The sequence below is a fragment of the Callospermophilus lateralis genome, chromosome 17 (assembly GCF_048772815.1).
Source record: "Callospermophilus lateralis isolate mCalLat2 chromosome 17, mCalLat2.hap1, whole genome shotgun sequence".
NCBI classification, from domain to species: Eukaryota; Metazoa; Chordata; class Mammalia; order Rodentia; family Sciuridae; genus Callospermophilus; species Callospermophilus lateralis.
In genome coordinates, this window is record NC_135321.1 from 59,311,641 (window position 1) to 59,335,215 (window position 23,575).

At 40.6% G+C, this 23,575-nt stretch overlaps 1 pseudogene; it reads right to left on the minus strand.

Moving 5' to 3' along the window:
• Positions 1–218: 218 nt before the first annotated feature.
• Positions 219–16,440, minus strand: LOC143382681 (homeobox protein BarH-like 2; annotated as a pseudogene).
• Positions 16,441–23,575: the final 7,135 nt, after the last annotated feature.

Here is a 23,575-nt window from a genome sequence, read left to right on the forward strand (position 1 = left end):
CTTGTGACCAAAACAGGCTTCTGGTACCCAGCCCCATTGCCATCACCCTAGCTAGGACAGGCAGCTCCAAAGCACTGTCTCCCTGAATCAAGGGCATCCGTGGCTACACAGCCTTCCATGAAGAGAAAGGACTAAGACCAGTCTTCCTCAGATGCTTGTGGTGGAGACAGCACTGAGAACCGTGGGAGGGAGGGAGAGAGGTGGATCTCTTCTCCCCAGTTGGTTAGAAGTTTTTCTTCTCCTAGTCTCCCTGCCTTCTCTCTCTTCCCTTCTTCCCAGTCTCCCCCTTCCCCCCAAAGAGTTTTATTTTAGCTTAATGGTGGGGGTTCAGAAGAGGCTACTGGTGACTCCTGGGGCTGGCCTGGTGGCTCTGCCACCTCCAAGGGGACATCGTGTGCTTCTGGTTCCTGTGCTTCACAGGGCTCCTCCTGTCCCTGAGTGGGGTCCAGCTGCTCCTGACTCTGGGCCTGGTTGTTCAGTTTCTCTTCAGCTTCAATCTCTTCTGACGTAGGGATAGAGTTCTTCTTGGGACGACCTTTCGGCTTTTGGGAGCTTCTTGTCCACCTTTCAGAACCTATGTGAGAGGAAAACAATGACTGAGTCTAAGAAATAACTCCTTCCCTCCACTCTTCTGCTCTCTAGGATGACTTTACACAGCATCCAAACCCTCTCTTAGGGCTGGCGATGTGGCTCAGTGGTACAGCACATGCCTATCACATGTGAGACCCTGGGTTCAATGCAAAGAGAGAGAGAGAGAGAAACTCTAAATTCTCCCTTCCCAGCAGCAAAGTTACAGGGTGTGGCAAAATGTATTCTAAACCTCTCTCTTCTGGCCTACAAAAAGTGCTTCATTCAAGTTTGATGAATTTTTAGTCAATATCATATATTTTAGCATTTATAACATGATTATAAACTCATTAAAATCAACCTCAGTAAGGGAAAAAAATGAAAAATTAAATGTCAATATGGTAACTATCACACTAACAAATCAGAAGGATAATATTATTTGAGGCAAGCAGGAAAATATAAGTGTAAACAGTACAACCTTTTCAAGACAATGTAAGAATTCAAATCAAAGCCTTTAAATGTGCATCCCTTTTTTGACCCAAAGATTCCTTAGGATAAATTCTAAAAAGTCATCTAAGACTAAAACAAAGGTTGATCCACACAAATATTCATCATAACATGGGTTATAACAGCAAAAGTTGGGGTGCGTACTCATTCCGCCACATAATTGAGTAGGTAATGTAATATATCCTGAAGAGAGAATACTTGATAACCATTACAAATATTATACAGGAGAGTGTTTAATGGCATGGGAAATACTAAGAATATGTTTTTGTGAACAACAGGTCATCAGATAAGCCTAGTTCAGTTTGGAGACAAGTCAACCATATACCACCTAGTTTGCAGTATTGAAGTCACGCATAATTTTTATCTTTTTTCTTTGTGTTCTTTCTGTGTCTTCTAAATTTTCAACAAGGATCATGTATGAGTATTTTTGTTATCATGAAAAGAAAGATGTTATAAAACAGAGTCTTGTATTGTTCAGAGAAGTAGTAGGACATAGCAGAAAGTCTTGTAGCTTTGAAGGTGGGAAAACTAGATGAAATTCTAACTCTGCCACTTATCAGCTTTGCCTTTGGAAAAGCCCTTTAAAGTCTCTGAGCTTCAGTTTTCCAAATACATAAAATCGAAACAACAATGCCTTATCTCACAAAGGAAAGATGAGAGTGACCAACACATACTGGATATGAGAGACCCAGAACTGTAATTGGGTGGTAGATTTCCTCTGAGCAGAGCATGCCTCTTCCTGGCTGACTTCTTCTGGAATCCTGCCCTGTTCCCCTAAATAAGTCAACCTGTCTCCACCATGCACACTAGGAGTGCTTTTCATGAGATGCTGTCACTGTTGTGTTTACTTGCCTGCCCCTCACCACTAAGTCCCTGCTCATAGCAGGCATTCAAAGACTGTTACAAAATAAACCAACTTTTCTCAATAAACATTTCCATAGAATTGAAAAAGGATATAAAGCATGCAAAAGCACACTCTAAATGAGTTTTGATGCCATCAAATGACTTTCACACTTATTATCCCAATTGTGACGTACCTAGGAATCCTATGAGGTAGGCAAGGATAATTTTTAAAATATTTATAATTTACTTTGAAATGTAACATTCCCTCCTCTGCTGGCTCCAAATTTCAGCTTGGTATAGTTCTGGGCAGCTACAAAAAGGGGCTTTGGGAGGACTTGGATTCAAGAGAAAATTAGGGATGAGAGATATTTTTGCTACTTATGTATAGTGTTAGTCATAATACCTGTGATAAAATACCTGAGATAAACCAACTTATAAAGAGGAAAGGTTATTTTGGCCCATAGTTTTGGAGGTTTCAGTCCATGGTCATTTGGCTCATTGCTTTTGGGCCTGTGGTAGCACAGTACATCATGGCAGGAATGTGTGGTGAAGGAAGTCATTCACCTTGTGGTGGTCAGAAGCAAAGAGGGAGAAACAGGAAGGATCTGGGGACCCAATGTCCCCTTCAAGGGCATGCCCTGATGATCTCACTTCCTTCCATTAAGCCCCACCTCCTAAAAGTTTCACCGCTTCCCAACCGAACCAAGCTGATCAGCAAGTCTTTCAGGGACATTCCAGATTCAAATTATAGCACATGCCCCACTTAATGTTATCTTCTCCATTTGCATAGAAGCTCCTTGAACGCCAATCCTGTATCTTTCTTGTGAACACCTAACTTCCAAGAACTTTCTAGGCAGTCACTAAATTATTATTAACTATGTCTCTTTCTTTCAAGAGCAGCAGAAGACCTTCAGGTGCTAAACTTTTAACAATGATATAGTAATTCATCAAACCATAAGCTCTTTTTGTGATATAATTCACATGTCATACATTTCATCTTTTTAAAGTGCACAAGTCAATGACTTTTAAGGTAGTCAGAATTGGGCAACAGTCAGTGTATGCAATTTCAGAATATTTTTAACATCCTGATGTCTCCCAAACTCCTTGCCCTCAGCCCTAGGCAACCACCAATCTGCCTTTTCTCTTTATAGAAACGGCTGTTCTGAACATTTCACACAAATGGAATAGTAATCAAAGACTTCTGTCATTGGCTTCCTTCACTTGGCATCGTGTTCTCAAGGTTGATCCATGTTGCAGCATATGCAGGAAAATAATACCTCATTTTATGTATATACCACATTTTGTTTATTCACTCACCAGTTGATGGACATTTGGGTTACTTCTACCTTTTGGCTAGTGTAAACAAAGCTGCTATAAACGTGGGTGTGCAATTATATGTTTAAGTCCATGCTTTCACTTTTTAATTATTATTATTATTTTATTTAATTTTTATTCTGATTTGTTATATATGACAGCAGAATGCATTACAATTCATGTTACAATTCATTACAATTCATATAGAGCACAATTTTTCATATCTCTGGTTGCATACAAAGTATATTCACACCATTCGTGTCTTCATACATATACTTAGCGTAATGATGTCCACCTCATTCCATCATCTTTCCTCCCCCCATATCCGCTTCCCTTCCCACCCCTCTGCCCTATCTAGAGTTCATCTATTCCTCTCACGCTTCCCCTTCCAACCCCACTATGAGTCAGTTACCTTATATCAGAGAAAACATTCGACATTTGGTTTTGGGAGATTGGCTAACTTCACTTAGCACTATATTCTCCAACTCCGTCCATTTACCTGTAAATGCCATGATTTTATTCTCTTTTATTGCTAAATAATATTCCATTGTGTATATATACCACATTTTCTTTATCCATTCATCTATTGAAGGGCATCTAGGTTGGTTCCACAATTTAGCTATTATGATTTGTGCTGTTACAAACATTGATGTGGCCGTGTCCCTATAGTATGCTATTTTTGAGTCCTTTGGGTATAGACCAAAGAATGGGATAGCTGGGTCAAATGGTGGCTCCATTCCCAGTTTTCCAAGAATTCTCCATACTGCTTTCCATATTGGCTGCACCAATTTGCAGTCCCACCAGCAGTGTATGAGTATACCTTTTCCCCCATATCCTCACCAACACTTATTGTTGTGTGTATTCTTAATAGCTGTCATTCTGACTGGAGTGAGATGAAATCTTAAGAGTAGTTTTGATTTGCATTTCTCTAATTGCTAGAGATGATGAACATTTTTTCATATATTTGTTGATTGATTGTATATCTTCTTCTGAGAAGCGTCTGTTCAGTTCCTTGGCCCATTTATTGAATGGGTTATTCATTTTTTTTTGGTGTTTAGCTTTTTGAGCTCTTTATATACCCTAGAGATTAGTGCTTTATCCGATGTGTGAGTGGCAAAAGTTTGCTCCCAAGATGTAGGCTCTCTATTCACCTCACTGATTGTTTCTTTTGCTGAGAAGAAGATTTTTAGTTTGAATCCATCCCATTTATTAATTCTTGATTTTAATTCTTGTGCTATAGGAGTCTTTCAGACCCAGTGGAGCTGCTTTCAACATATAAATTCTACCTTGGCACATTTAGGTGCTTTCAAAAGCCTGGGCTCATGCTGAAATCAAAATCAGATACTGACTTACTTGAATCTGCTTGAATCAAATGTATGAAATATGATATGTCAAGAGCTTTGTAATGTTTTGAACAACTAATAATAATAAATAAATAAATAAATAAATAAATAAATAAATACATAATATATTTAAAAAAAGAACAAAACAAAAAAAAAATAAAAGGAATACAAGGACCTCTTCTCCCCAGAGGTGGTTTCTGTCACTATCTATGCCTAGTGTAAACAATGCTGCTATAAACATGGGTGTGCAAATATCTGTTTAAGTCCATACATTCACTTCTTTGGGGTATATTTCCAGAAATGGAATTGTTGAATCACATGGTAAATCTATGGTTAACATTTTTAGGACTATTTTTCCAAAGCAGCTGCACCATTTTACATTCCAACTAACAACATGTGAGGATTCCAATTCTCCACATCCTCACCAACACTTGCTATTATGCCTTCTTGATTACAGCCATCCCAGTGGGTACAAAGTGGTATCTCATTGTGGTTTTGATCTGCACTTTCTTCCCTGATGACTAATGAAGTACAGCATCTTTTCATGCACTTACCGGTAGGTTGTATATCTTCTTTGAAGAAAGGTCTATTCAAATCCTTTACTATTCCTTCTAAATTTGGATGTCATTTTATTATTGGGTTGTAAGTGTTCTTCAAATTTTCTGGACACATGTCCTTTACCAGATATAAGATGTGCAAATATTTGCTCCCATTTGGTGGGTCGTCTTTTCACTTTTTTGATAATATCCCTCACATCACAAAGGTTTTTAATCTTGGTGAAAGCCAATTTAATATTTCTTTTGTTACTTGTGCTTTTGGTGTCATATCTAAGAAGATTTTGTCTAATGCCAGTTCACAAATATTTACTCTTATGGGTTTTTTTTTCTAGTATTTGTATAGTTTCAGCTCTTATAATAGATCTCTGACTCACTTTGAGTTAATTTGTGTGTGTGGCTGTGAGGACAGCCAAAGGTTCTCAATAAACATCTCCTATTAGCTGTGAATCTTTTCCATCTATCTGAATCCACCCAAAAAGCTAACACAGAGTTGTGAAGGGAACTTTAACAAGGCATAGATGCTGACAGAAACCACCTCTGGGGAGAAGAGGTCCCCCTTTTCCTTTTCAGGTAAGTCAGTATCTGATTTTGATTTCAGCATGAGCCCAGGCTTTTGAAAGCACCTAAATGTGCCAAGGTGGAATTTACATGTTGAAAGCAGCTCCACTGGGTATGAAAGAGGTTATACAAAAGTAAGTTGCCCCATGGAGTAATCAAGTTAGAGAAGGGCAGGTCTAAGGAAGCCACCTAATTGGCAAAAGAAAGTCCAGCCCAGCAATTAGAGAACACCACCCACACAGCTTGGATCGACCCCACCTGGCTATTTTCCTACAGCAGAGGGGAAAAAAAATCAAAACAATCAGACCATTTTCTAAATGGAATAAAACATTCCAGTGCAAGCAATAATTAGGAGATAACTACCCTCCTGGCTGCTTTCTGCATCGACCTCTGGCCCCCTGCCTTCCAGCACACCTGAGACATGCAATTATCTCACAACCGCCCTGCACCAGGAGCTGCACATATGTATGCACCCTGTGGCCCTCCTCTCAAGAGCCCTCCTCCCCAGTTATTCCTCTAGGCGATTTGTCCCCTTAGTTCAGAGAGGCTAGACAACTCCTAACACAAGAGGCCACACGCTTCCCTCTGCCTCTAGGAGCAACACCTAACACACCACCTACTTTTATTAACGATGCCTGCTGACAGCTCTCCTTCGAACTCTAAAACTAGGCATTCAAATGGTCTGTTGCTGAGGATGTCAAGATGGGACCTCCTGCCTCCTTCTGCAGGTGTTTAGGTCTGGGCCAGGCAGTTTGACTAGGCAGCACAGAATGTCAGTGCTGGGAGGAAACTTTTTCCTCTCTCCCTTTTCAGACAGGAAACATCTGACAGAAAGGGGTTGTCAAGGTCAAAGAGTGAGCCCAGGGAAGAGCTGGGATTTGAACACAAAAACTCTGACCATTTGAATCCAATACCCTTATCAGTACTTCATTCTGAGTAATGTGCAAAGACACGTAGAAGGTTCACTGTTTAGTCTGTGTCTAATGTTTATCTACAATTACCCAAGCTCCCCTCAGACTCCAGGCAGCAGTAGACTGCTGAATTGAGGCACTTTTTGCTTCTTTTTCTCCCTCTCTTTCTGTAGCTTTATAGAAAAGTGACAGCCATAAAACTGATAACAATTTCCATAAAGCTGAGAAACAAGTTTGGATTCTCCAGCATGAACCTCCTCCCATACCATTACTGCTCACATTAGTTGACTGTCCCAGCCTGAAGATGGCATGTTCCATTACACCCCAAGCAGGGCACAAATACCAAGGCTCTGACAGACTAAAATCCAGGACTACTCTAAACCAAAAGAAAAAGCACAAGGTCTCAGGAACCTGTAAGATCTACTTTCAATTTATCTATGTTGGCCTTCAAAAATCTGGATTCTCAGCTGGGTGCAGTGGTGCACACCTATATCCCCAGCGGCTCGGGAGATTGAGGAAGGAGGATCATGAATTCAAAGCCAGCCTCAACAAAAGTGAGGTGCTAAGCAACTCGGTGAGACCCTGTCTTTAAATAAAATACAAAACAGGCCTGGGGATATGGCTTAGTGATCAAAAGGCCCCTGAGTTCAATCCCTAGTACCCGCCCCCAGGAAAAAAAATATTAAAAATCTGAATTTTGTAGAGATATGCAATTTGTAGACAGATAAATAACAACAATAATGACAATAATAGCTGCATCCTGTGTTGCAAGCATCTAAATGTTTTAAAGAAATTAGCTCAGTTACTACTACAGCTCTGTGAGGTGTATGTGAGGGATTTTATTAATGAGGCGCACTGAGGTTAAGTAACCTATCCAAGATTATATAGATAGCAACCAGTAACAATGTCATGGAATTATTTGCTCTCTGGAGACTTTTAATGCAAAAGATAATGATGGTGCTTAGTGTGTGGCCTACCCAAATTCTGTGAGTGGGATAGGAAGACCTATCCATTTGGATCCTCTTGAAGAAGAGAATTGTATTTTAAAGCTGAAAAAAAGACCACTAAATAATGAGACGCTTTCAGCCTATTGAGAAACACCGTGGATCCTAATGGAACTAATGCCAGCAGAAATGGAATAGAGGGTGAGTGTCCCATCTAATGTGCAAGATTAAATTTATCCAACCCGCTATAGGTTACAAATGCTGACCAGTCAAAACTAGTGCAAGATGCTATCTTGGTTTTGGCAGCATTGTCCTTGGCAGCTGTGTGAATAAGTCTGAGAATCAAGTGCTAATCTTTTTCCAGTTCCAATTAGGTTACTAGCCTTGAGACATCTTTATTACCCAATTATCTTTCTCTTTTCCTCTCAGTACCTGAAGAGATAGCCTTGAAAGAGGTTTACCAGCAAAATATATGAAGCAATTGGATCTCAACAATGCTGTGCTGTTCTGAGGGAGGTAGAATTTAGACTTCCAACTGAACGCAGTCCTTCACATACGGCCCACATTTTGAAGTTCTTAAGAGTCCCCAAGAACTTCTGCCCCTTTTTTCTGCCTGTGATTCCCTTTTCCACCTTCACTGAGTCTCAGTTTAGATGCTGCCTCTTCTGTGAAACACTTCTTTTGAAAGACCCCAACTTAAGAAGTTCAGGCTGACAGTGCAATAACAAAACCACAAGATGTTCTACTCAGAAAACAGGATAATTAGGAAAGTACCGAAAAGTCAGTCCGAGGGCCCGATCAGGTAAACAGGAACAGATAAGGAGAGCCAGAGCAGATAAGCAGAAATAGAAGAGAGAACCAGGCACGTACATGTGGTTTTTCCGGGAACTTAAACAAAAAACAACCTTGACCCCCGTGAGTGACCTATAGATTTATGGGTTTGTTTTGAAGTACACTTTGGAAAAAAACAAGTTTACCCCCTAGGTGACCTATATGCTGGATTCAGAGGAACCAATAGAAAAGCTGTTGCTGTGCTAAGCTGTAAGCGACCCCCTGTCCCCTATAAAAGCTTTATGCCTCACAGCCCAGTGTGCCAGTTCACCAAAGCTACAGCTGAGGTTGTGCTGAGCACCCGCAGGCGCCTGTGTTAGAATAAATATGGCCTCTTGCTTTTTGCATCCAGTGTCTCGTGTGTCTCATTCCAGCCTGGGAATCTGAGGGTCTTTACTTTCTCTGTTCTGACTCTGAACCCTCTCTTAAGTGTTCTTGCTGTTGCCCTGATCTGTCTGGATAATTTAAATTTCAGGTCTGTTATCCCCCACTTGACTGAGTACCTTTTTAATTCTATTTTTTAATTGGACAGATTCATAGCTTGTCTTTGCATTTCCACTGCCCGATGAAATGAAGTGATCAATAAATTAGCCCCAATGTGAACTGAAAGCTCTTGTTTCCTAAAGGAACCTGAATTTGGTGGGTCCTGATTTTAACCCTCTCTGAGGTTAAATCTGCTGAGGTCCTTCCATCTTGACCTAGAAGGCAGAGATAACCATCAACCAGCAGCCCTCAACTGTGCCCCAGCAAAGTGGCTGGGGAAAAACAAGTGACATCAGAGGCTCAGGCTGCCATCTTGCGCGTTCTGGGTGGTACTGGCAGAGTGGGCTGGCTGTCAATTCGTTAAGCATCTGACTCATGAGAAGATTGCTGATAACCAATTTGAACAATGCCTCTGCTACTCAGGAGACATTGATTTCGATGACGATGATGATGATTGACGAGGAAGGAGGTGGGTGGTGGAACTCACAGGGAAAACACTGAAAGGACTTGCCCGAAATCAATCAGGGAGGGGCAAGCATGGGAATACGGTTGGCCTTTCTCACTCCCAAATCTGGTTCTTCCAGAGAATAATCCCCCAAAATGTTTCCACCATAAGTTATATGTGTGTAGCCTTGTACAGTTTTTGGAATGACTAACTGAATCTCACTTGTCCTTCAATTTCAGCTTCTCTGAAATTCACTATCTCTCCTCTGAACTCATGAGCTTACAAGCAGCACTAAACTCAAATGTACACCCTTACTGCTTCCCAGACCTTCTTTCTCCAACTAGACCATGAATTCCAAGACAGCTGGGGTTATATTTTATTTCATTACCTCTTATAGTGCTCAGAACAAAACTTGGTTCATAAGAGACATCAAATATATACTTGTTGTTTCATAAGATATATAATAGTTTATACATGCAACTGGCTTCTGCCGTATTTCCTGCGTAATTCATGAGTCAAGTCACCTCCATTGAAAAACCCTTGCATCTCAAGGTCAGGTTCTCCCAGAAGGAATTATGTGATCTGCTCACAGATTCCTTTCTAGGAATATAGTTGCTGCTTGCTGGCTTTTCCCCTGATTTTCCCCATTCATGTCTATTTGCATTTTATTCACTATTTGCATTTTATAATACTTATTTTATTCCCCTTCGTTGCTAGCAGACAAAACCAAGAAATAGCAGAACTAAAGGTTTAAGAAAAATATTAATAGACAAAACCATAAATTTGAGAAAAATACCTTCCACTGATTTTTTTTTCTGAAAAGTGAAGAGAGAGACATCTATCTCAGTTATTTGATTATTGTGAAAAACATCATGTCCCAGCCTTTAAAACACCAGGATATGTGGCTTCTGACCAGAGAGATTAGCAAATTAGCATTTCATAAGGAAGGCATAGTAATGCCTGGTCCATCCAGGAAGAAAAAAGCATTAAAATTCAGTGAGATTGTGAGTGAGGTCCTTGTCAGATGACATGGGTACCCAGTATCTAAGGATAGAACAGGGCTTCTTCCTTCATCCCACTCCTCCTTTCTTCTCTGGGCCTTGTTCCTTGTGATGTATAGAACTGGGAAAGGAAACATTCAACTACTTTTGAAATTTTGGCTTTAACATGGCTTTTTAAAAAAGACAGGAGAGGGGGATGGGAGGATAATAAAAATGAAATAAAGTTCCATAAAATATAGAGTCATTTAGTCTCAGTATATTTAAAAATCAAAGATGAAAATACTTATTTGCAAGACACTACAGCCATATTATGTAAGCTGTGATCATTAGACCATATGCTCCCTGATAAGCTGGGTGCCTGTTAACACGCCCATTCCCAGCCTTGTCATAGGCCTCTGGAATCAGAATCCTGAGAGAGGGCCTAGAGCCCTGCATTTTCACCTGCTACCCAATTGACTCTGACACCCACCAAGTTTGAGGATCCCTGCTTTAGAAGACAACAGTAGCAGAACAGATGTGCTTTCTCTGTCACTATAACCAGAGGGTACTGATTTCTATTCTTAGCTCTTGGTGGGGGAGGAAGGAAGTTATTTGAAGAGGCTAGCAGGTGGGGTTCAAACTAGCAGCTGAGAAGCTTGTGGCCTTCTTTGATTTCTAAGGAAACTGTGAAAAAGAATATCCCCCTTGTTAGGAAATCCAAGTCAAGTTCAAGCAGCCTTCCTCCTAGCCAGCATCTTAGAAGCCCTTCCCATCTCACAGCCCAAACCTTCCTACCTCATGTTAAGAATTCTTCCCACCAAGATGAGCACCTGGTTAGAACCACTCTCTCCTCTCTTACCATTTTCTTCCATTTCATCCTGCGGTTCTGATACCAAGTCTTCACCTGCAGCTGAGTGAGTCCCAGAGACTGGGCTAAGTCCAACCTAGAAGGCACAAGATACAAAGGAAGGATGAGGAAAATGGGAGAGAGCAAGACAGAAAGACAAGGGTCCTGCTAGCTCCAGGAACTTGCTAACAAAACTCAAACCTGCCCCATTAAACCAATTCTTCCTTAAAGAGTTTTCCTTTCCTTCCAAGAATCCTATGGAGGAAACTATGGGAAACAGAGAAACAGGTGGCCACACCTAAGGACACCGGGGGCAGGACCCATGCCAGAAACATCCTGTCTTCCATGGACTTGAAAACATTGTCTTATTCTTTGTTTACAAGGTCCTTTTCCTAATCCAATGGTCTTTACTCTGATCCTCTACAAAATGTGAACTCTTACCCAAAATCCAAAACTGAAATGAAAGGTAAAGCATAGGTCTATGGCAATGCCATTCCTGATCCAGTTCAAGTTATAGCTCCCCTGACCTGTGTCCTCTGCCCCCTCCCACAGACCAACAATCACCACAGTGGCCCCGTGTTCCCGACTGTCCTGTAATCACTTCACAGGTTATTTCTCTCTCTAACTCAACAGCAACTCCTCCACTTTGTTTTTATCCACAAAAGTACATCTCACATTGCTAAATCCAGAACCAGTGCTCAAAAATACAGTGGCAGCTCTAAGCTGTTATAATGATTACATTGTTTAAAAAAAAATTAAACATTATGAAATTCCAAATGAAATGTTAATTCCTTAGCCCCTTCTGTTTTCCACGCTACTGCTCATCATGATCCTGCATTTCTCTGTGCCCTTCTGAAAAGCCCTAAAAGTCAAATCTGTTCCCAGAGAGTGTGCAGTTAGGGAAATTTGCAATAACACAGTGACCTAAGCACACACCAAGCCCCTGCTGTGTGCTATCATATGATTTTCTTTCATCACACTGTGCTGTTGGTATAATTATTCCCATTTTATAGATGACAGATTCAAGGCCTGAAGAAATATTAAAATCTCTTACAACTATGACCAAAAGCTGCATGCCACCTGAGTTTTACAAAGGCTTAATTGAACAGTCATGTTCATTTGTGTCTGTACTGTCCATGCCTACCTCTGTGCCACAACATCAGAGTTGAGTAGTACTGACAGACCATATGACCCATAAAGCCTGAATATTTACTACCTTGTGCTGTACAGAAAAACTTTTCTGACCCCTGGTAAATGATCCTGGTGTTATAGGTAGAGAAAGGATTCAAATCCACTTATGTCTGACTTATGCTACCTCTTGGACAAGGGCTTGTTCCCACTCCTAATAATTTTGTACAAGTTGGATCTGTCAAAGGGAAGTGCAGGGAAGCTATACCCTAGGGAGGAACAATCAACCCCAGGGGAGAAAATGGAATGAGAAGGGAAAGTTTGTAGCTAGGCTCCCAGCCTCAGTATTGCTCAGTATTGGATAAAAGTAGAGGTCTACCTGAGCACCAACAGGAAGGACCACCTCCCGAGTCAACATCAGCCACCTTCCTGCAGCTCCAAGCCTGCTCTGTGTAAAGCAGCTCAGGCAGTGACCACTATTTTTTTTTTAACCACTACTTTTTGAAGGTCCCCAGGTTCCTAAAAATTCACTTGTGGATTTAAGGCCCACTGTTTCCCACAAGCCTGAGCCACGGGGATCCTCAGATGCAAGTTCTCAGTTGCAACCTTCTCTACCTGATCAGATCTAACCATCAGCAGCACCCTTGGGTACTGGCCATGAAGGTTCAGGATGGTAACTCAGGTGCTAGCTACCTAGCCCCCCTGTTCTGCCCAGAGTGCACAAATTAAGTCTCTTATAATAAGAATGGAGCCTGCCTTCAAGGGACTTCAGAGCTTGTCTTAAATCTTTATTCACATGTAGCCAGTCATTCCTGTAGAGGGACTACCAGCAGCCAATAGTTTTATTGGAAGTAATTAACAGACGGAAGCCAATAAATTCCCAGCACCAACAAAATTTAGCTCTTCTAGTTAAGAAGCACTGCATCCCAAGCAGTCATTCATTAAGAACCAAGAATCCAGGAGGGCCATCCCACAGACTTCAGGTCTCCGGGGCTTTTCAGGGCTCTGTCTGCCTTCCCCAGTGTGGGTCACCTGAGGCCATCAGGTACATTAGTCAATGGAAGATTCACAGCACTGCCACTGCATTAGCAAATGGTGTTAGCTCACTTGGGAAAAATGCATCCTTGACTCACTCCTGGCTACAGAAACAAACTTCACTGTCATCAGCTTTCTCTCATTACCTGCCACCGTTTCAAATTCTCACTTCCCTGCATATTCGCTTAAATGAAGTCACCTAGGAAACTAGAGAAACAAACACAGAGGAGGAGGGCAGGAGCTGTGGGAGGAGGGAGCGCTCATGGCCCTGGTCACATAGGGAGGTAAGGAACATCAGAGAGGGCGGGTTCAGGCCAGTCAGATGGTGTCCTCCTCCCCAGGCAAGTGAATCAATCTTGTGTAGGTCACCTAAGAGATGCCTGGGCAGGTATCAGGAAGTCCCAAGAGGTTTATTAAAACTAACATTTCTGTAAAAACATTCTCTGGCTTCTGAAAAATAAGCCTAAAATTTTACACATGTATGCTGAATCTCCTAACTAATGATGCCCACGTATTCTGGCTGCACAAGTCCATGAGGCTCCCTGTTACCTGCTGAGAGGATCAAAACAGTCACTTAATATTGGGGAACCCCAGTTAGTAATCACCAATTCACAGTCTTGTCTCCACTGTCCACCCAAAATGTGCACATCCCAAACAGAGCTCCATCTTTTCCATCAAACCCAACCTGTCCACAGCCTTCCAACTTGAGTGAACAGCATCCCCATTTACTGATAATACTTGCAGAGAGTCCCCTCCTTGCATCCTCACCTGTCTGGGGTGGACAAGTACTTCTGTTTCTGGAATTTCTTTTCCAGGTCCATGAGCTGCAGCTCAGTGAAGATGGTTCGACTGCGTCGGGGCTTCTTCTGCCGGGGCCTGGGCTGCTCTGTCTCCGACTCACTGCTGGCTATAGCCTCACCACCAGGGCCCTCAGCAGAGGCAACCTTTGTGGCTGGGTGGTGGGCTAACACAGGGGTGATTCCCGGGGTGGTGGGGACCAGGTGTGAGATGACCGTGGGCTGTCGGGTGATCACCGAGAGGAGAGGATATGCCCGAAGGGAGGGGGAGCCTGAAAGACAAACAGGGAGGAAGGTCACTGCCAGGAACAGGAAGCCGAAAGAGGTTGGGAACCCAAAAAGGACCACTTGCTGAGACCTGTCTGATGGTAAGGTCTCCTGCCCATGTGTAGATGTAATGAGGAAGGGGTGCAGACAAAGCAACTCGAGACCTACAGCTGCAGGGTGGGCAGGCATCAGGGAGATGTGCTCAACTTGGTGTATGAAAACATCCATTTCCCTCTCAGCCAAGAAGAGGTTCCTGCAAGTGCTCTGGTTTAAAGTAAACCCATTCCCGACCTCTTAAATTCTGGTTTCATGGATACAGGTCAATAGCAACAGCAGATGAAAAGAAGTAGTCAGAAAAAGCTAGAAATGCACACTTTTGAATTCCAAAGTAGATGTAGTCCTAGAAAGGTTAAGTGACTTGCTAAAGATAAAACAACTAGGAAAAATCAGATTGAAAGAGACAGACTAAGTTCTGTTTTTTGATCCTGTCCTGCTAGCACTGCATCATGAATCACTTGGATACAACCTTTAAAGGAAGGGGACAAAGAGATTTTAATTCATATAAAAACTTAGCTTAACTATGACTAGCTGCCTACAGCACTGTGTTTAAGAGGGTCCTCAGGCAGGGTCAGAGCTTAGCTGAGGAAAGAATGGTGAGCCTGATTAACAATGTCTGCCATAAACATACAGGGGGACAGTGGTATGGTGCCACTCCTGCTTAAGGAATTTCAAAGCAAGAGTATTTTTCCTTCCAACAATAAATCTTTAAAGTTCATAGAAGACCTCTTTCTTTTCATTATTTAACAGCATCAAGTTTTAAATGTCTTGATCATGATTTATGTACCATTTTGTCCCTTTGGTTCTCAGTTTTGTCATATGAATAGTGAATAAGAAAAGCTACTTCCAAGGAAGACTTCAAACCCTAATACACTCATGCCAAAAAAGTATGCATCTTCCCATTGTTCGAGAGTTGATTAAGATAAAAAGACACAGGGCTGCCCTAGCAACGGACTTCAAGGACAAGATCACAAGAGCCAACCAACATCCATATTGGTTTGGGCTGAAACTGACTAACATCATAGAAGCCTCCGGGAGCTACTTGTGAACCAGAGGTTCTTTCTGGCTTGGCATTGCTCTTCTAATTCATTCCCATATCTCTGTTCTGGATGCCAGTCTTACTTATTAAACAGATTAAACTTTTTCTTGTTCTTTGAGTATCCTTCTAGCAAGCCCAGAAGAAACCACAAAGTTGTTAAATAGCGATAAATCACCAAATGCTACAACTTCCATTAACTCTCCAGCCAACTCTGAAACTTGAGGTTTTGTGTTATGGATTCTTTTGTTAAAAAATCATCTGGGGAATACTACTTTATAGCAAGAAAACTAGGATATGGGGCTTGTGGTTTTAGATCTCTCAGCCTACAATGTGAGTTGACATCAAGTGAAAAAAAAAATTCTCTGAAAGCCTCTTACACAGGCAGAAGGTATTTCTCATCTCAAATCACGTTACTCCTTTAAGTTTGCCATTTCTTTCAGAATGGATTTTATCAGACCAGTTTATAATCTAGAAACTCAGGAGTTTACCAGGCTAGGAAATGGCTAACTGCTATAAGAAAGGCTTTTTATCACCTTTCTCTTTTGTAATCTTTTTTGGCCTATCATGGAATACTATTTTGAAAGTGTGGTAATATCTAGTGTTAGCAAGGATGTAGGGAAATAGACACTCATATATTGTTGGTAAGAGTGTAAAATAGTGTAATCTTTTTTAAGAGGAGAAACTAAGCAGCATCCCATCTACACATCCATCTGCCCATCCATCCACCCATTCATTCATCTACCCATCCACCCACCTATCCACCCATCCACCCATCCATCCACCCATACATCTAGCTTGCCAGCCATCTACCTACTCATCCACCTATCTATCCATCCATCCATCTTCCCACCTATCCACTCACCTATCCACCACCCATCTGCCCAGCCAGCTAGCCAGCCTGGCAACCATCCATTTACCACCCACCCACCCATCCATCCATCCACCCGGCCCACCAACCATCCACTTACCATCCACCAGTCCATCCATCTACCCATTCATCCACCTATCTTTCCATCCATCTACCCATTCATCCACCTATCTTTCCATCCATCCACCCAGCCAGACAGACAGACTGCCAGTCATCCACTAATCCAGCCAGATATTAACAGGCAATTCCATAGCTTTGAGTTCTACTTGCCTATGTGTACAAAGACGTATAGACAAGCATATTCACTGCATCCTGGTTTATAATAGTGAAAAAGAGGACATGACTCACATATCTGTTAACAGGAAAATGATGAAAAACAATGTGGTATATTTATGGAATGGACCAAAATGTAGCCATTAAAAAGAAATATCTATATAAAGTAATATAAGTAGATAAGTACGTATATAAACTAATATAAGAATCTATCTAAAATATATCATTAAGATAGAAAAAAGTATGATGTAAGTCAATTTGCATTATCCTAAAAAGAACGTGTGTGTCTGCATTTATAAACGCATTTTTTAAAGCTCAGAAAACCAGTTACCAATCTATTAACAGTGATAACCTCTAAGACAGTGGTGGAAGTAAAATAGATGAAAAGGAGTCTACATATAATGATCTCATCCTGTGTTCAATCCCGCCAGAAATATTTACTGAGCATCTTCTATGGGCTATACTCTGCTCTGGAAGCTGAGGATAAAGTAATGAATAGGGTAAAGTTCCACCTATAGGGAGCTTACAGTTAAATAGAGATGACAGACAACAAACGAATAAAAAATAATATAATGCCAGAGAGTGATAAATTCTATGAAGAAAAAGTGAAGTGAAATGTGAAGATGGGCAAATAGGGGGGAAGGCAGGTACTTGAGAGAGAGGTGCCGGAAGACCTCTGTGAATAGGTGGTCTTTCGGCAGGTCTGTGCCTCTCTGCACAATAGAGCCTTGAGAAGACACAGGGATGAGTTCCCCAGGAGAGGACCACCATACGCCAAGCCCTCCAGGGGGAACAAGCCTGGCTCCAAAAAATGGCCAAAAAGCAGAAATAAGAAAGGGCAGAAGTTTCAGGATAGAAATTCTGGAGCAATCTTCTAAAGTTAGCTCATGAGGGTCAGCACAAACAACTGATTCGGGAAAAAAAAAAAAAAATCACTGGCGAGAGTTGAACCAGGGAAGGACATGATCTGATTTATGTCTGTAACAAGCCTTGTTGCTGCTACTGTGTGGCTGGGACTTCAGGAAAAGAGTGAAGGGCAAGAAACCAGCAAGGAGGCCAGGCCATATTCCAGGCTAGAGAGGCAGCAACAGTGGCAGTGAGAGGCAGTCAGATTCAGGGTATATTTTACAGTTTGAGTGAGGAGAATTTATAGAAGAACTGAATGTTGTTGGAGGCAGGGTGCAGAAATTGGGCAATGGCTAAGATTTTGGCCTTATTGCTGGAGAAATGGAAATGTACCTTAGTAAGATAAGAAAGGTTGGACAAAGAGCAAGATTGAGTAGGAAAACCAAGATTTTTGTGCCAGACAACTTGTTATTATACATCCTGGATGTGTGGAGGAGGCAGCTGGATAAACCAGTCTGGAGTTTGGGGATAGAGAGGGGTTGGACACAGCTTTGACTCTTGGAGTGTATGTGGCATTTTGAGCCATGGGATTGCGTGAGATCACCTAGGGAGTGAGTGGAAGAAAGAATAAGTGATCCAAGGATCGAGACCTGGGGCACACCCACATCTGAGGTCATAAGGAGGAAGAAGAGCCAGACTTCCTGCCTGAGAAGGAGAGAACAGAGAAGTAGGAGTAAAGCCATCATACCCCCATTCCCCAATAACCAATGATACTTGGGTATTATTTACATTTTGTAACATCTATGTTATTTTTTTAACTTGAAAAAAAAAGGAAAGGGGCCGGGGGAACAGCTCAGTGGCAGAGCACTTGCCTCACATGCACAAAGCCCTGGATTCATCCCCAGGACCACACACACACACACACACACAAAAAAAAAAAAAAAAGAAAAGATTAAATGAGCTTTAAGATTTTGAGTTTCATTTTCTTTCTAAAGCTCTAATAGAAGTTCAATTTGTCAAAAAAGAATTATCATTTTACTGACCCTTGAACCTACACATAGTTAAAACTTCTAAAAAGCTGGGCAAAGAAAACCAATGTGAAAATCCTTGAAATGGAATATAAAATATGTTTAAATTTCTGACACCACTAGTAAAATATATATTGCATGTTCTCTTGGGTAAAAGAGACTCTTAGTCACTTCTAAATCAAAGACTTCAAAGCATTTATTTTTCTTTTCTTTTTTTCTTTTTTTTTAAGAGAGAGAGAGAGAGAGAGAGAATTTTTTAATATTTATTTTTTAGTTCTCGGCAAACACAACATCTTTGTTGTATGTGGTGCTGAGGATCGAACCCAGGCTGCACACATGCCAGGCAAGTATGCTACCGCTTGAGCCACATCCCCAGCCCCAGCATTTATTTTTCTTCATGTTGGAAGACATTTGGGTTCTCATGCTACATAGAATCACACCCTTTTCTTTCAAATAAACATGATTCAATGTGGAGAAATTATAGTCTTTTCTACAAATGGTGCTAGAAAAACTGTAATCCATACAGAAAAAAAGGCTTACACATCACAAATTCTTTTTTTTTTTTTTTTAATCAAACAAAATGGGTCACAGAGCCCAATGTAAACTGAAACCTGTAAAACTTTCAGAAGGAAATCTTGTGACTTTGGGTCAGACAAAGAATTTTAGCTATAATATCAAAAGCACATGCATAAAAGAAAAAAGGCAAACTGATCTTCACCAAAATTGACAACTCAGCGGCTTGGGAGCCTGAGGCAGGAGGATTGAAAGTTCAAAGCTAGTCTCAGCAACTTAGTGAGACCCTGTCTCTAAATAAAAAATAAAAAGGGCTGGGGATGTGGCCCAATGATTAAGCACTCCTGGGTTCAATCCCTGGTACAACACAACAACAAAAATTAACATTCTTTTCCCTGAAAGAAATACAATTAAGAAAATGAAAAAAATAAGCTACAGACTAGGAAATTTTTTTTGCAAATTTCACAACTGACAAATGATTTGTATCCAGAATATAGATGTTTTGGATAAAAAACTCTCAAAGCAAGACAATTAAAATTAACCCCATAAAAAATGTGCAAAAGTTTTTTTTAATTTTTTTTTAGTTGTAGATGGACACAATATCTTTATTTTATTCATTTATTTTTATGTGGCATTGAGGATCGAACCCAGTGCTAGGTAAGGGCTCTACCACTAAGCTACAACCCCAACCCTGTGCAAAAGTTTTTAAAAGACACTTCACCAAAGAAGATATATAGAGGTCAAATAAACACAGTGAAAGATGCTTAAGATGATTAGTCATTAGGAAAATAAAACCACAATGAGCTCTACTACACACCTGCCAGCATGGTCTAAAATGTTCTATAAACTGATGGTATCAAGCACTGGCAATGATGGAGAGCAACTGAAACTCTCATACATTGCTGGTGGGAATGCTTTTAAAACAGTGCAACCTTTTTGTAAAGAGAGTTGGCAGTTTCTTATGAAGTTAACCATGCAGACACCATATGAATCAGCAAAACCAACCCATAGTGAAAACACAAAAACCTATATGCAAATGTTTACAGCAGCATTATTAGTAATTACCCCAAACTGGAAACAATCCAATATTCCTCCACGGGGGATGGATAAACAAAATGTAGCATATTCATATGATGAAATATTACTCAGAAACAAAAAGGGATAAAGCTGTGGATAAACACACCATTGTGGCTAAATCTCAAATGCTCATGAAAAGAAAAGAAGCTGGACTCAACAGCCAGTTGATTATGAGATATCACTTACATGACATTCCAGAAAAGGCATAACTAGAGATGGAGAACCGACTGCCAGAGGCAAGGGGTGGGGTAGCATAAGGGAATTGGTGGGGTGGGGTGCTGAGACTGTTTTGTATCTTGATTAAGGTAGTGGTTATGCGGCATTTTACATTCATCAAAACGTATCTGTATATTAAAATGGTGAGCTTTTACTAAATCAAAGAAAATGAAAAACTATTAATAATGTTTTTAGGCAACTTTTATTTCTAAATATTCTCAGATGCTATGATTTTATATAGAAAGAAATTCCTTTTGGTTTTGGTTTTTGGTTTTTTTTTTTCCTGTGTTGGCGATCAAACCCAAGGCTTCACACATGACAACCAAGTTCTCTACCATTCAGTCACATACCCACCCCTTATTAAGTATTTTAGCTATTTTGTTTTATTACCAAAATAACACATATTTGTTATAAAAGAAATCCAAAACAATTCAGAAATATACAAAGAAAATTCTCTTTACTCTTTTCAACCCCAAATCTTAAGAGATAAACTTACAGAATTGTTCCTGTTCATACAAATAAAAATGTTTCAAATCTAGTAATATGTATGTTAATCTAGTACAATGATGTTTATTTTGTAAAATGTGTTGCTTTATTTTTTTCTAAGTGAATAAACAATAATTCTAACACCACATATTGACTAGTCCCATGACTTAACATGCCAACTTTAAGATACAGTAAATCCCCAAAGAAATGAACTTGGAAATTTTTGCTTATCAGAATTTGAGGAGTCTTCTAGGGGAATTTTTTTTTTTAAGAGAGAGAGAGAGAGAGAATTTTAATATTTAATTTTTAGTTTTTGGTGGACACAACATCTTTGTTTATATATGGTGCTGAGGATCAAACCTGGGCCGCACTCATGCCAGGTGAGCGCGCTACCGCTTGAGCCACATCCCCAGCCCCTCTAGGGGAATCTTTATTGCCAGAATCCTGAGAATCTCTTGCTCTCTAGAATAGCATAACTGGGGAGAGAACCACCCCTGCAAAGGGCTGCCTCATGGGAGTGAGTGGGTAGAAGGCACAAAAAGTGGCCCAATGTAGAAGGGAAGAAAGGATGAGAGAGAGTCAGGAAGCCACATGAACCAAGAAGAGGGCATCTATCTGAGGCTGTCCTGAGTCTACAACTTTGGAGAAAGTGGAAGTTCTTTAGAGAGAGTTTCTGGCAATATTTTTAGAGGAGTATACTGTGCAAAATCAATGAAAATATAGGATAAAGATCATATTCAAAGCTTCTATAAACACATTTCTATTATCTTTGAATAAAATTTGGTACATACACTGACCCACATGGGGCCCTAGAGATTACATTGTATATATACATGGGTCCTTCTGGATTCTGTTCTTTTCTACTGAACCAACATATAGTCCTATTATAAGACCACTTTAATCATTGTGGATTCTTTAGGGAGTTCTATTATCTGAAAGAACAAGTCCCCCCTCTTTATTCTTTTTACAACACTTTCTTGGCTATAGTTATTCACTTATTTTTCTGGTTGACTTTAGAATCAATGTATTAGGCTCTTTATAAAAGCAAACCCCACTAAAAAATGGATAAGAATTACACTAGTCATTTGGATTACTTTAGGAAATGATAATTCTTTTGATAATCCTGTCCTCTGGTAGTTTGAAAATACATTGCTGGTTATTTAAAAATGGTTTTGGAGATTTATGTAATTTGGTTCCATAAAGATTAAACCTAATGAAAACAGTGCAACCTTTTTGTAAAGAGAGTTGGCAGTTTCTTATGAAGTTAACCATGCAGACACCATATGAATCAGCAAAACCAACCCATAGTGAAAACACAAAAACCTGCCGCAGTCTCTCGGCTGGGCACAAATCACGAGTCTCCACACAGCTTGTAGATTCAAACAGCAATTCTTTATTCCCGAACTCACACCGGCCGTCTACAAACACGTTCTGGGGGAATCCACGTCTCTTCCCAAATCTCCACTCTGCCCTAATCCACTCTCTCCCAAATCCACCCGCATGGGCTTCTGTCTCCCAAAATATACTGTTTGACCCTAAGCACTCAAGAGGAACTCAGCAGCAGGATACGCCCTATTCCAAAAGAGGAACACCCTAATCTCCTATTACTAAACCGCCCTATTCTAAAGGGGAAACACCCTACTCTCCTATTATGCTAAACTGCCCTATTCTAAAGGGGGAACACCCTAAACACGGATCCTGCCCTGGTCCTTGAGCAAGGTCACCTTTCAGAAGTCCTTCCACTAGACAGCATGGGAGTAAGCTGGCAAGGAATTTGTCATACCTACTTGGCTGATGGCTCCCAGCAAAAACCTATATGCAAATGTTTACAGCAGCATTATTAGTAATTACCCCAAACTGGAAACAATCCAATATTCCTCCACGGGGGATGGATAAACAAAATGTAGCATATTCATATGATGAAATATTACTCAGAAACAAAAAAGGATAAAGCCATGGATAAACACACCATTGTGGCTAAAAACTTAACATACACACACACACACACACACACACACACACACACAACTTCTGATAAATTATAGTGATTTAAGGCAACATCAGAATTACCAAAGTCTATAGTTCCAAGAGTCTTACTTAACCCAACATTCTGGTGCAAATTCAGTGACAAAATCACACTTCCCCCCCCATCAGCTGAGAGAACTCACCTGAATTGTGGACACACACACAAAGCCTCTATGATGCCAAGAAATATTTTGGGTTTCAGGAGGGCCACCATTGCAAATAAATACAATGACAGCATTTTATAATCAATAAATATAACATCATATAAAGTATAATTTCACTAACTTGGGTTCCAGATATTTGACATGTGCCTCTAAGATTGGGAAAGAATAATCATGGCTGGAATAAGAGTCAGTGGGTCATAATCATGTGACAAAACACTGAATCTCTTGGAAGGCAAACCCACAGGATGCAGAAAAATGAGACAAAATATGCTTTAGCCAGCTGTTTTCTTGTCTCTCCACATTTTAATATGTGAGCAGGTTTTCGACAAAATAGCTTTAGCCCAGAGCTTTAATTTCACAAAGCACTTGCACATTACCCCTTCGCATATTCCCACCAAAGCACTGACTTATCCATATATCTTTTTGTGCTAAAACCCAATCAAACCTCAGTTTTTAAAAATAGAGAAAAAATGAAAATCAATGCATAATTCCCAGGAATTATCACTATGTGAAAATGTTGACTGAAGACAGCTGCCCCTCTACTCTGGATCATTTACATATACTTGTGAAATTGAAACACATTATCTGCTACTGAGAGGGAGTGATGATGATAATAAACCAGAGAC